We start from the raw sequence: 8,684 nt of genomic DNA, 5'->3' as shown, positions 1-8,684 counted from the left end.
ACAGGCTTATATACTGGTCTTTACATAAGATGTTTTCTGAACAAAAATCAAGAAAATACATTTGAAAAATTCTCCTCTTGGCCGGGTGCGCTGGCTTCACGCCTGTAATCCTAGCACTCTGGGAGGCTGAGGCGACGGATTGTTCGAGGTCAGGAGTTCAAAACCAGCCTGAGCAAGAGCGAGACCCCATGTCTACTATAAATAGAAAGAAATTAATTGGCCAACTAACATATATAGAAAAAAAAAAAAAAAACCTTAGCTGGGCGTGGTGGCGCATGCCTGTAGTCCCAGCTACTAGGGAGGCTGAGGCTGGAGGGTTGCTTGAGCCCAGGAGTTTGAGGTTGCTGTGAGCTAGGCTGACGCCACGGCACTCACTCTAGCCTGGAAAACAAAGCAACACTCTGTCTCAAAAAAAAAAAAAAAATTCTCCTCTTGTTCAATATTCAAGTGTTTAGCATCAACAACATAAAATTGACCTCCATTTAAGTAACAAGGCTTCCTCCTTCTGAGCACAAACTCCCATCTCTCCAATACTTGCTAATTTCCCATATTAACAAGAGAAATGTGCTCTAGATAGCCATTAGCAGTATCTAGCTGGCACTGAGTAACATCATTTTAAATAAATATATTTCAGATATTTGAATGAACAAATCGAAAGAAAATCATTGAATAAATAATAAAGCAGGTGCACCTAGGAGTAGCAAAAACCATGAAGACGGTACAAGGATGCCAACCACCCTTTGCAGGGCAGTTCCTCTTGCTGACATCCCATCTGCAGTCCAGCGCCCAAGCACAGCACGCGAGAGTTGTCCACCCCGTTGTGCGTTAGAACCATATTCTAACCCAATACGTCGGTGGTGGGGCCCAGGAATCTGCCTTCTTAACAGGTACCGCCAGTGACTCTGAAGCCTGATCACCCCCTCCCCAGAATATCAACCCTCCAGGTCCCCCAGACCAAGGACTCCTTAAAGGCAAACTCATGCCTACTTAGCACATAGCAGCCCTCAAATAAATATTTATGAAATACAGCCAGGCAGGTAAGACAGAAATTACATGAATCAGAAATGTCAAGCTGGGAAAGGTCTTTCCATTTTACAAATAGAAAGTAAAGCTCAGAAAGGTTAAGTTCCTCACGGATGGCCCTCGGCTGGTAAAAGGCAGGGCGGGCACAGAGGCCAAGTAATCTGAGCTCCAGGGCAGCGTCCTTCCCCTCGGGGTCCTAGACCACTGCCTCTTGAGTTGGCAAGAACTTAGAAGATCATGGGCATGCATTCAAGTAGTGCAATGCACTCTTTCCCACGGCATGATGTAACTTGAATTTTGCAGAAGTATAAGGGAGATGTAGGAAGGGAGCTCAGAGAGATCTGCATGGCTAGAGAGAAAAAAAAAAAAAGCAAATGCCCCCATTCTAATGGAGTGGTAGCAACTTCTTCAAAATGTATGTGCCAGGCATTGAACACACCCTGGGACCAAATAAATGAAATGCCTTAGTGACAAAGAAGTTGCATCCCTCCCCAACTTGGAGATCGGGAAGACCTGTGTGGCCATCTTTACGGACACCTATGTCCCTGCTGTTATTGCCGCAGGACGGAACCTCACTGAACACGCCCCTGGGAGATGCACCGTGCAGCGGTGAACACGCAGCCCCCAGGGCTCCCATCCTCACTCTGCTTCTTACCGTCTCTGTAATCTTAGTCAATTTACTTAACATTCTCTCCACCTCCATCCTCTCAACTGTAAAATTGGGATAATAGCAGTTCCGACATCAAGGGTCAGAACAGTGCCGCCTAACACGCAGTAAGCATTTGATAAGCATTAGCAGCTATGTTACAGTTTTCAATAATCACTGACAAAACACCTATGGTAGGCACCATGAGAGACACAGAGCTGCCCAGAGGTGCATGCAGTCTGACGGAGGAGATGCAAAGTGTACAAAAATAACTATAATTCAAAGAGAGGCAGTAAGGATAGGAAGAGTTGTGCACATAAACAGTTACCATTTTTTTTTTTTTGAGACAGAGTGTTGCTTTGTTTTCCAGGCTAGAGTGAGTGCCGTGGCATCAGCCTAGCTCACAGCAACCTCAAACTCCTGGGCTCAAGCAATCCTCCTGCCTCAGCCTCCCGAGTAGCTGGGACTACAGGCATGTGCCACCATGCCCGGCTAATTTTTTCTATATATATTAATTGGCCAATTAATTTCTTTCTACTTATAGTAGAGATGAGGTCACATTCTTGCTCAGGCTGGTTTCGAACTCCTGATCTTAAGCAATCCGCCTGCCTCGGCCTCCCAGAGTGCTAGGATTACAGGCGTGAGCCACCAAGCCCAGCCAACAGTTACCATTTTGAGAGCATCCACCCATGGGGTAGATAGTCTAGTCATTCCCATTCGAAAAGCAGAAGAAGTAAGGCATGGCGTGCTCACTTCACCTGCCTATAATCACACAGAGAGAGAGTTGCATAGCCAGGCTTTGAAGACTGGCTTCTGTCTCAAGCCCACCAAGCCGATCCTCTTAGGTACAATACATGACACACACGGACTTCTAACATGCTAGATTTTAGGTACGACTGTGACAAGATTCTAAACAAATTCCATTGATGAGTCAACATTCTTCAGTGTTGACCTCACCAAACCCAATAAATTTCCACTGCATGTGCTAAACAGTCACTAATTTCATTAATTACTTAATTAGATAGCAGGCTTATTAATGCATTAATAATCCAATATCTAATTATACCTCTTAATACCAGCCTAATACTAATACCATGAGGCTGGAATTGGTACAATGCATTTCTTGGTACCTAGAGCAACACCTGGCACATGGTATAATACAGATTCAATAAATATTTGCTGGGTAAATAAACTTACTCCTACTTTACACCTCTTTTTATGTTCAAATGTTTTTAACATTTTTATTATTACAGTCAGTATTTAGTGTGTAATTAGGTGCCTGCCCTCACAAGGACTACAAGCTCCCTGATATTAAAATAGCATCTGCCCTCTCCTAACTCTTCTACCAGTTGAAAAAAAAAAAAATCAAAGATCACAAGAAAAGTTTATCTGTTGTGCAATTCTGTCAGGAGGCTGAGAAAACACCCAGACCAGGCAAGGAATGATGCCCAGAACTGGGCGGGGGCAGGGAGGAAGCTGATGGACTCTGGAAAGAACAAAACTTCTACAGCAAAGAACATTTCGGCAGCCTAATTAAGAAAAGTGGACCGGGAATTAGAGACGCAGCCACCTGTCAAAAGATAAATTAGAACAGGTACGAAACCACTGACCCACTTTCCCTATGCTATGATCTTTAGTGGATGTAGCCAAAATGCAACTTATGTTCCGATCAGCTGGTACCCTGGGAAGAGAAACCATAATCACAAATCCTGCTCTAAAATATGCCCTGGCCTCTCCTTGCTTGCAAGGAAGGGTCTATCTAGTCTCTGCACGACACAGGCACTCAGAGGCCTGGCAGGAAATGGATGACGATGCAAGACAAGTAATAAGAGATCACTCATAAAGGCAGCAGCGAGTAGAAGAAACTAACTAGGGATGGTGCAGCGCCCCGGGCCCAGCAATACTGGGGGAGCCATTGCCACCCCTCGGCCCAGGTCCACAAGGGGAGGTATAGGTTGCCGGAAACCTGGAGACAGTGGCTATGTGGGGAGGTGCGGATACCAGGAGCTGTGGCCTTTGGTCCTTTCTTTAGGTGCAGCAAGGCAGCAAGGAGGAGGGCGGGGAAATAAGTACCCTGCCACCCTTCGTGGCGGGGTGCCTCCCGCGGGCCAAATCCAAGCAGAAGCCAGAGGGCAAGGGAAACCCTGGGTACAGCGCACAAGCAGGCTGCTCAGAAACAAATGCAAGTGCCCGATATGCTTGGAGACAATCGTTCTGCCTCAATAGAATGTAAAAAACAAATGCACCTTACTCACGGAGGGGCCTGAAGGAATGGTAGTATCTGTAAAGATGGTGGGCGAGGAAGTGGCCCTTGTTGGCAGGGGGGAGGGGAGGAGAGCATCCTGGCCACGCCCCTGCCATCCTGACCCCGCCCCCTGCCATCCTGACCACGTCCCCAGCCCCTCCACCTCATGTCCCTTGGTCCAGCATCCTGGGCGCTACCTGGCCTGTGGGTCACCAGATTCCGTATGTGAAACAACAGCCCCGCCCCACGTGTACGCGTGTCTTGGAACTGGATCTTCTGGGTCCAGTCGGTAAGAGGGAGGTCAGCACATCCATGACGAGCAGTTCCATGGACATCACTCAAGCCCGGTGCAGGGAAGGGCTGGCTGCCAGCCTGCATCCGCGGAGGTGCGGGCAGGCGCACCTGTCCCTCCCACCCTCCCCGTGCAGACACTAGCTCTGCCCAGGCGCAGGGCCCCGCGTCTGCTCCCACCTATCCGGGCAGAACCGAGCACAGGGCTCCTGCCTGCACCCAGAAGGTCCGAGTGCTATTACGGCACTTCCCAAAGCACTTCGAACACCTTTTTACTTTTTTGTTTTTTAATCCAACTCGCACAAGAAGCCTGAGCTGGTATCGTGGTTAACATTATTACGACGCCCTTACTTCTAATGTGAGGCCCCAGAGGCTTGCAGGCGGGAGACCGTCCCGAGCTTGCCCGGTTCATCAGGACCGGGACGTGAGCCTCCCGCCCCCGCCCCCGCCCCCGCCCCCGCCCCCGCCCCCGCGTGCAGCGGCTCCCGCGCCGGCCCGCCCCGCGGGCGCTGCGGCAGGGCGGCAGGACCGGGACGCACCGGCTCCGCTGCTGCCGGCAGGTCCCTCCTCCCTCCGCGCCGGCCTGCGCCTGGCGGTTCCACTCCGCCTGCCCGCACCCGACTGGAACCGACAGGCTCCGGGAGGACCGAGCACGGCTGGGGGATTGGGGGCGGGGGGCGAGGACAGGAGGCAGAACCGAAACGTCCCAGATGACTGTGGAAGAAATAAGGGGAGCAACGGGAACATCCATAAGAAAAGAGACATTTTGTGCATGTTTTGTGTCTCCTCGGGTTTCCAACTTTTCTCTCTTTAAGCCTTTATTAAAGGGTAAAAAAAAAAAAAAAAAACAGATGATGGTTCATTTATTAATTATTAACAAACAAGTGGCACTAATGAATAGCATCATTAAAGGGCATTCTGTGAATATTAATGTGTAGTTATATTCTAAATAAGGGCTCTGTTCTCCCCTTGGACAAGCCAAGGTCTTCCCTATCCTTGTTCAAAAGTCACCTATTTTAATTACAATCCCCATCCCCCCTCCATGAAAACCCCACAGTCATACCCCTGGTTCTGTGTCTCCCATAGTCCTTATCCCATAGTAAAACCCTACAAATGCATGATTTTTACATTCATTTTCGTTGTCTCTCTCCCTGCATTATACCACCTGCCTTACAAAGACACAGATTTTTTTTTTTTTTTTTTGTGAGACAGAGTCTCACTCTCTTGCCCAGGCTATAGTGCCGTGGAGTCCGCCTAGCTCGCAGCAACCTCACACTCCTGGGCTCAAGTGATCCTTCTGCCTCAGCCTCCCGAGTAGCTGGGACTACAGGCATGCACCACCATGCCCAGCTATTTTTTCTATATATATTTTTAGCTGGCCAATTAATTTCTTTCTATTTATAGTAGAGACTGGATCTCGCTCTTGCTCAGGCTGGTTTCAACCTCCTGACCTTGACTGATCCACCCTCCTCGGCCTCCCAGAGTGCTAGGATTACAGGCGTGAGCCACCACACCCGGTCCAGACACAGATTTGTGTGTGTGTTGTACACTGATGTGAACAAGTACGCGATACACCATAGGTGGGCAATAAATATTTATTGAAATAATAGCCCAGATGCCGTGGCTCACGCCTGTAATCCTAGCACTCTGGGAGGCTGAGGTGGGAGAATTGCTTGAGGTCAGGAGTTCAAGACCAGCCTGAGCAAGAGTGAAACCCCGTCTCTACGAAAAATAGAAAATATTATCCAGGTGTGGTGGCGCACACCTGTAGTCCCAGAGGCTGAGGCAGGAGGATCACTTGAGCCCAGGAGTGTGAGGTTGCTGCGAGCTAGGCTGATGCCATGGCACTCTAGCCCAGCCAGCAGAGTTAGACTCTGTCTCAAAAAAAAAAAAAAAAAAAAAAGAGCTGGGAGCGGTGGCTCACACCCGTGATCCTAACACTCTGTGAGGCCGAGGCGGGTGGATCACTCAAGGTCAGTAGTTCAAAACCAGCCTGAGCAAGAGTGAGACCCCGTCTCTACTAAAAATAGAAAGAAATTAATTGGCCAACTAATATATATAGAAAAATTCAGCTGGGCATGGTGGCGCATGCCTGTAGTCCCAGCTACTCAGGAGGCTGAGGCAGGAGGATCGCTTGAGCCCAGGAGTTTGAGGTTACTGTGAGCTAGGCTGGTGCCACAGCACTCACTCTAGCCTGGGCAACAAAGTGAGACTCTGTCTCAAAAATTAAATAAATAAATAAGAAAGAAACAATAAAATAACGCTACACATGGAAGTGAAAGGGGTTCTGGTCCATACACCACCGCCACTTCTCAGTCAGCCCTTTCTCTCAGACAGGGCTTGCAAGAGAGGCACAGGGAAGCTGGGTTCAGCCATGAGCTATGCCCTCCCTCCCCCCTGAGCAGGCGCTGAGAGGCCCCAGCCCCAGCCCGAGCCCCTGGCTGCAGCCGCGCACTGTGAAACCCCAGGCAGCATCCTCCCATGAGGCACATGATCAGGGTTTCAGAGTGGAAAGAGCCCAACGCTTTCATTCTGCAGATGCAGACTTGGGACCCCACGCCATAGAGTGCCCTTCCCAAGGGTCCACCGTGAGGTCCCGTGTCCCTCTCTCCTTCTCTCCCGATGCACGGAGCTTTGTTGGTAGGTGACCAATGGCCTAGCTCTTGGAGAAATACCAGAAGGTGGAGGCTGTATGGGGCCTCGCAGGTGGTGGCTTTCCATGTTCTCCTCTTCCCCTCACCCCAGCGCAGGTGTTTCCTGTCCCAGCCTTCCTCGGGGCATGATGCACTCGGTGACTCATCCTGAGATCGCATTTGGCCCTGCACGCAAAACCCCTTTTGGATGACTCCAGGGGAGGAGGCTCTGGCAGTGTGATTGCAGTCCTCTGGGAGCTGAGTCGAAAGATATTTTGCAGAGGAAGTCTTGTCCAAACTCTAGTACATGCTCTTTAGAAAGAGCTCTTTGTAACCCCACGGGACAGGGCAGAAGTCCACAGCCAGTGCGTGGACATGACTGGCCCGGGGTCTCTCTGTGAGCCAGGGCTATAGGCTCCAGGTTTTCTGGTTCCTGCTTTTCAGCCTACAGATTTTCTCTTCCCTCCATCGACATCACATCTCGAGAGGAGAAGAGCCGCATGTACGAGGACAATTGCAGGCAGGTTTTCCCTGGCTCTTCCCAGATCTAAGTAAGCCTGACATATGGGCACTCGCTCTCGCTCCCTCTCTTCCAAACGGACAAATCTCATCACCAGAGGCCGCCGGCGGCACCAGCAAATTGGTTTCACTGATCAACACCTAAGTGGACATACAGGAATAACATTTATCTGGCGTGGGGCAGATGGGAGTGGGGAGGGGACGGGTATACACATACATAATGAGTGCGATGCGCACAGTCTGGGGGATGGCCATGCTTGAAGCTCTGACTCTGGGCGGGGGGGGGGGAGGAGAGGCAACACACGTAACCTAAACATTTGTACCCCCATAATATGCTGAAATTTAAAAAAAAAAGGAGACAAAGCCGGCGCGGTGGCTCACGCCTATAATCCTAGCACTCTGGGAGGCAGAGGTGGGAGGATTGCTCAAGGTCAGGAGTTTGAAACCAGCCTGAGCAAGAGCAAGACCCTGTCTCTACTAACAATAGAAAGAAATTAATTGGCCAACTAAAAATATATAGACAAAACTAGCCTGGCATGGTGGCGCATGCCTGTGGTCCCAGCTACTCGGGAGGCTGAGGCAGGAGGATTGCTTGAGCCCAGGAGTTGGAGGTTGCTGTGAGCTAGGCTGACGCCACGGCACTCTAGCCCAGGCAACAGAGTGAGACTCTGTCTCAAACAACAACAACAAAAAAAAAAACAGGCCAGGTCCTCTCCTGGCTCACAGGCATGACGACTGGGTTTTCACACTATCGTGTGAGATGTGCCTCCCTCAAGCTCTGTTATGACGCCGGCATATAACCCATCTGACGTTAACAAATAAATAAAACAGGCCACAATGACTTCTATTTCTTGAGCATCTAATACATGCCAAGCACTTCCTCATATTCATCCTCTGACATGCTCCCCTGCCACGAGCCTGCAGCACGGGCTCAGAGAGGTTGAGTAGCCCGCCGACTGTCACACAGCAGCCAGCAGCAGAGCCGGCATGCAGACTGAGCGCCGCATGACACCAGAACCTGTGTTTTTGCTCCTTAAAAATCCCAGCTGCCGTGGGCGACGTCAGGACGGAGGAAAAGAGCTTCAGGTGGACGACGCCCTTGTCCCTCCGACGCTGCCGTCAGCACCGGGTCCCTCCTGGCCCGCGTTTCTGGGTTAGGTTTTTCCACAGCTCCCGTTGCCATGGCATTAGGGGCTCTTGTCACCATTTGAAAACCCAGAAGAGGAGAATAAGAGGATTCAGCTCTCTGGTTCAAGAGCTGACCAGTTCTTTTAAAAGATAAACTCAATCTGGTCCTTGAATCAGGATTAGAAACTAGAGACAGATA

The 8,684-nt window shown here is 50.1% G+C and overlaps 1 non-coding gene across 1 annotated transcript; it reads left to right on the top strand.

The window, feature by feature from the left end:
- The first annotated feature begins 8,064 nt into the window (after positions 1 to 8,064).
- LOC142864300 (small nucleolar RNA U13) lies at positions 8,065 to 8,168 on the top strand. The gene has a single exon (XR_012914825.1). It is a non-coding gene; the product is annotated as a small nucleolar RNA U13 (small nucleolar RNA).
- Positions 8,169 to 8,684: the final 516 nt, after the last annotated feature.

Source organism: Microcebus murinus, chromosome 24, assembly GCF_040939455.1.
Source record: "Microcebus murinus isolate Inina chromosome 24, M.murinus_Inina_mat1.0, whole genome shotgun sequence".
Classification (NCBI taxonomy): domain Eukaryota; kingdom Metazoa; phylum Chordata; class Mammalia; order Primates; family Cheirogaleidae; genus Microcebus; species Microcebus murinus.
Note: the sequence above shows the minus strand (reverse complement) of the source record. Positions and strands in the feature narration are given on the sequence as shown.